This window comes from Ciconia boyciana, chromosome 3 (assembly GCF_034638445.1).
Source record: "Ciconia boyciana chromosome 3, ASM3463844v1, whole genome shotgun sequence".
NCBI lineage: Eukaryota > Metazoa > Chordata > Aves > Ciconiiformes > Ciconiidae > Ciconia > Ciconia boyciana.
In genome coordinates this window covers 108,687,345-108,693,069 of record NC_132936.1, presented here as the reverse complement: position 1 = coordinate 108,693,069, position 5,725 = coordinate 108,687,345, and the positions used below count along the sequence as shown (strand labels likewise).

The 5,725-nt window shown below is 43.9% G+C and overlaps 1 long non-coding RNA gene across 1 annotated transcript; it reads left to right on the top strand.

Moving 5' to 3' along the window:
• The first annotated feature begins 340 nt into the window (after positions 1-340).
• On the top strand, positions 341-3,079 carry LOC140650293 (uncharacterized). Its single transcript, XR_012041914.1, has 3 exons — positions 341-949; positions 1,340-1,439; positions 2,368-3,079. It is a non-coding gene; the product is annotated as an uncharacterized lncRNA (long non-coding RNA).
• Positions 3,080-5,725: the final 2,646 nt, after the last annotated feature.

Sequence of the window (5,725 nt, the reverse complement as noted above, 5' to 3'; positions counted from 1 at the left end):
CAACAGTTTATGCTAAAGCTTCAAAAAGAGAACAACAAAAAACCAAAACCGAAACCCAAGCCCTTTTTCTAGTCCCTTCCTTATGGAAGGAGCTGAGATGCTTCAGGATGCACCAGCAGGTCTCCGAGGATTCAGGCAGCGCAAACGGCAGGCAGGATGCTCCAAGTGTGGCTGTTTCTTGAGGTTTCTATCGTGCCCCTCGTTGTATGCCTCAGCATTTACCAGGGTGGGTTAAACGCAGTGATCAGCATCTGCCACGCCCGGCCTTTCTGCTTGCGTCAAGCAATACCTTCACGCTTTGCAATGCTGTGGTTTTGTTTCTGTGCTAAACCCAAGAAAACTCAGACCCCTGGGAGGGGTGGTGGTGGGGCGGGATTTGTGGGATTTTATTCCACTGACCAGCTTCTGATTTAAGTAATTCTGTGAAGCTGCTGGGTAGGTACCAAGACATACGCAAGGAACAAAAGGTCTTCATCTTGACTCTTCTACATATTTTATAACAACTTTACTGCAGCGGTATCTGCTGGCAAGGTTTACAATTGTAGTGTTTTCAGTGACAATAGATGGGGTAGCTGGGTATTAGTGCAGCCACTAAAGAATGTTTTATTGACCTATTTAAAATGCCATATCAAGGACATTTAAAGCTTTGAGTGAGCAGGCTTGACCTTACAGCTGACCCTGGTTTGAGCCAGAGGTTGGACGAGGCACTCCTCAGGTTTGTTCTAGCTGGAATTTCCCTGTAATCCACTTTACAAGTTTAATTATTTGCTTTAAATATCATGGAATAATCTCACTGATTTTTATTTACTTATTTATTTTAAGGATTTGTTTTCCCTGAATCAATGTCAGTCCTAGAACATCTCAGCCCTGCTGAAGTCACCTTTCTTTGAGGTCTGGCACAGATGAAAAATGGCTGAACCACATGAATGTGTTTCCCTAGTCAGGCCAGGTAATTTCAGTATTTTTTCACTGGGACACTGTAGAAACAAGCAATGAGTTCTCAGAAAGGAGCAATGCAAGCAAAAGGAGGTACCTGAAGAATACCGAGCGCATCTCCAGCTGTGTGAGTAAGCATTTCCCTGGCGCTCATCCATACACGTGCAGCCTCTCGGAGGTTTAAGTCATTGATGCAGATGCGTAGAAGAGAGAACGGATGTAATGCAAATCACTCTTGAATTAACATTGCTGTGAAAACCCACCAAATACCATGCAAGTTTGGGGAATTGTATTTCACCACTTGGGACTCAGCTTATTTTAAATATTGAAAGAAGTTACTTTCTAGATAAACATTTGGTGATTTAAACTAAACAAGCAAAACTCTTCTTTATTCTCCCCGAAGGCTCCCAACCAGAAAAGATACAGGGTCATCTGAATTTCACGTCACGTGAAAGAATGCAACATCTGCTTTTTAGACACAGAAGGGATTCACTCTTCTGGAGGTAATGTAAGAAGATGCATTCACGCCTCTCTTTATATACAATGTCAGTGGTAAACGAGAAGCAGTTGTATTAGGAGCTTGAAAGTGCTTGTAGCTCGTTTTATCATATAATTCAAAGCAGCACTGTCTGGTACCCGTGTCTTTTGAAGGCCCAGATTGTATGCTTGGTTTCAAGCTGCATATTTTATCTAGAATGGCATTAAATATATTGCGTATAATTAAGCAATTGCAAAAAAAAAAAAAAAAAGTGAATACTCTGAAAGATATCTTTTTCCACTGGGAAAATTTTAACTTAGCATAGCAGACCTGCACAGATACTCTTTGGGTTCAGTGTTTCAGATTAGTATAGAAAATACATAGATATATATTATAATTATAGTAGTGAAAGACTAAATTGGCTAGATGGGCCTACTGCTGTATAATAATTATTACTGCATAATAATTTGGCAAGTAAACATATTGTTGGTGAATAAATCAAAGGCATCATAAAAATGCTGTTTACCTTTTATCTGTGGAGTTGCAAGAGCCATTCGTACATGTAACTTATTTTCTACAGCAGGAAACAATAGAGAAATTATCCAGAAAAGAGCTGATTAAGCTTTGTGAAACCTATTGTGCACGGTCTTGGTGCTATATAAATGAAACTGTTTTCTGTGTTACGTTTCAAAGCTGCAACAGCATAAACCCAGCACAACTCAGACTATTTTAATAGAGCGGAATCTGATCCTAACTAGTGTCTGAGTTTTTTATTGAGGCAACTCAATAGGACTGATGCTCTGATACAGTATATTATGCTTTGGGAATATTATGAGACCCGTTTTGGAACAGAATAACAAAAGGCATAAAGGAGCTTAACGTTGACCTAAATGATCCAATATGTTATCATAAAATAACTCTTGCTGTACCATCTGGCATTTGATTCCTGACAGCTTACTGAAACTTCATTTGTTTTTGACAAAAATCCTCGCTGCATGGCAAGCACTTCGGCACTAACGCAGAGAAATTAAGGGGCTGTGGCAGCGCACAGGAAGCCATCTGAAGCACAGAAACCACGCTGCTGGGACAGCTAGTTATGTGCGCTGCGAAAAGCTTTCATCTGCCATAGCACAAAAAAAAAAAACAAACAAAAAACCCAAACCAGAACAAAAGCCCTGGCCATTTCCTCCCCACCTTTCAGATGCCACCAGCTTGTCCTGAGGGTGAGCAAGAGCTGAATGAAGTTGGAAATGCCGCTGCAAACCTTCACACCATGTCCCGAGCGTGGACGGCTGCTCGGCGCAGCCTCACGAACCCCAGCAAATTCATTTCCTTCTGAAAAGGGCGTGACTCCGCATCGCGTCTGGCTCCACCTGAAAACTTAAACCAGCGTTTTACGTGAACTCTCACTGAACCGGAATCGCTGTTTTCATATTCACCATCTCTTCTGCTTTGAGTCGTAAAGTCCTCCTTGTTAATCCAGGTCCTGTGGAAGGGGGTCTGACTTCACGCAGCCCAGCAGCCTGGGTGCAGAAATGGGTGCGGGCGTCCTGGATGTATAGCCGGTGCCCATACGCAGGTTAGCTGAGCATCTGTTACGCGTCCAGTGTCCTGCAATCCGCCTACAGCTTCCAGACGTGCTGATAGGGGATGATGTGAATTTTATCCAACTGACTGAACTCGAAACAGAGATTTTTTTAATTTTATTTTATTTTATTTATTGAATTCCTCAATACTTAGGAGGGAAAAAAGCCCCATTGCTGGAAAGGTCCTGCCCTGGTTGTTGGAATTGTAGGAATTAAAAAACATGACATCTAAGTGTGTGATGCTTACTTTGGGGGAGGGGAGGAGAGGAAAGCAAGCAGTAAATGTCCACATATCTATAGAGGAGTGTAGGCATACCTGCACCCAGAAAGTCTACAGGGACACCGCTATTTTCTATTCCTTTTTTCTAAAGGTTTGCTGCACGTTTGTCTAGAAGGATCAACTGTAAATGGGATACAACAAAACCTGATGGGCTTCAGGGTTTAGCATAAAATGCTGTATCTCACCCCAAAATCAAAACCTGTGCAACTTGCTATCAAGTGCAGCTGATGAGGCCACAGCTGTAACGTTAAAGGGATGCTACTGGTTTTTCATATATAACTTCCAGTATGTTAAAACTTTTCATTTCCTGAAGACTACCAATACTTTTAAAAATCCCTTATAAAGTATACATTTCAATGTGGCATAATTCAGACAGGTTCAGTGACTCGTGACAACTGGGGGGGGAATCAATATTTAAATTATCATTCTGCCCCTTGGGTCTAAGGTTCAATCAGAACGATTTCTACATCTTTTGCTTAGCAACCCAAAAATGGTTTAAAGAAAAATTCACTTTTGAACGCATTTGGAATGCTATTTCACATTTTAAAATATTTCTACTGAAGCTGAGGTCTGAAGTGATCTAGCTGAAGTGGTGACGGGTGGGGGGTTTCTGTTGGTAGTCTGAATTGGACCTAACCCTGAATGTATAGATTATAGCTGGGGTTGAACTTCAATCAAAAGAAATGCCACTTTGATTCCCTCCTGTCTGAGTTGATCTTTCTACTCCTTGAAGCATATTTCAATAACCTGCTTGTTATTTTCCTCTGAGTTACTGTATGCTATTATTGTTCTTATCTATACGTTCACTTGATTATGGGACTGCCTTCTGAGCCTGCCATTGCTGTCGCTGCTTCATAATGCGCGTAATTATTTCTCTGTGGGCTGCCAGACCTGCTAATGATGCTGCCTCGGCCGTTGCTGCTGCGAGAGCCGAGGGCTGCCTGTTCCCTTCTGCGGAGCCTAATTGAAGCTGGAGCACGGCTGGTAGAGCAATGTAGGTCAGAGCAGTCTCAGGACTGCTTCGTGGGGGCATTAATGGTGGCTGGGGTTTTTGCATCGAGTTCGCAAGAACTTACTCCGTTAGGGCCCTTGGAGTCTCCTGGGCTTTCAGAAAAAGCATATTCTTTTGCGTTTATACTGTAGCTTTTGATTTGTGCATCACCCGCAGCTTCTGATGAGATCCACTCCCTCAGGGTCCCTGAGGTCGGTGGTTTTATGAACTCTCTCCAGATTAAAATTCAGCTGCTTGTTCAAAGTGTGATGCTCAGAACTGGACGCTGTTTCCTGATGAAAGAGCGTATCCAATTAGTTCCTCCAATTCACCGGCCAAAGCAGCCTTCCCAGCTTTCTGTGTTATCTGGAAGCTGACAGTGAATCCAGTAAGCACAAAATCAATCTCTTCTGCGCCGCTCAGCGTCTTTGTATGTGAATTAACCTATGTGCAAATAGTAAATCTCACGATGCTGAAATCACAGATAACAATTGAGACCTTGTATTACCACAGCTTGCAATTTCTCTTGTTAAACGGTAGAGAAATATTTTTGCATTTCAGTTTATTAAACTCACGTTGCAGAAGCGTAATACAGTTAATAAGACACCAGCACTGTGGCATGGCAAATGCAGTCTTTGCTCTTGGAGGCCTCTATGCAGCATCAGGTACAGGTCACAAAACAGGCAAGGACGAGATCATGAAAGAAGCATCAGATCAAGATGTTACGCTGTAAGTTATTTCCCATGAACAAGGGTGGGGAGGGAGAAAGACCAGGGATGAGAACTGCCTTAACCTCAAGATTTATTTTGCACAGCCTGTTTAAGGCCAACACCTAGTAAATCATACCCAGTTTTACTGGGTAAGCAGGGCATGAGCCCAAGAACGACATCTAAATAGGCGAGGACAAGGTCACAGCTGCATGTGGGGAAGATTGCACAACCCCTGGCCCCCAAATACACACACACACACGCACTCTCGCGCTCTCTCTCTGTACCCATCTGCCTGTCTCCCAACCCTGTTTTCTTTCACAAGACTGCCTAGGCAAGCTGCTTAGCAAAGGTACGCCTCGCCAAGGGTATACGGGGTGCCCTGGGGAACCAGGGACTATGTGAGTAAAGCTTTCCTGGTTCTCCACGTGGGTTCTCCACCGCGATGTGGTGGCATCCGAGATGAGGGCACTCGCCGGCTCCCGGCTTTGGAAGCGAGCTCAGGGGTGCGCCGGGAGCCCGCTGTGGGGAGGGTACCCTGGGCTGCCCCTGGGCGGGCGCCGGCTCAGACTGCTCTGTAACATAGCACTGCCGTCCTCAGCCCGTGGACCTTCAGTGATCTGCCAATGACTGCAAGGAAAACGGAGAGGAGAATGAAGAAACGTAAGCCTTTTGTTCAGAGTCCTACGTCTGCAAAGCAGTGGCTTGCACTTAAGTTGAAAAACCTGTTAGAAATCTGCAAAAGGG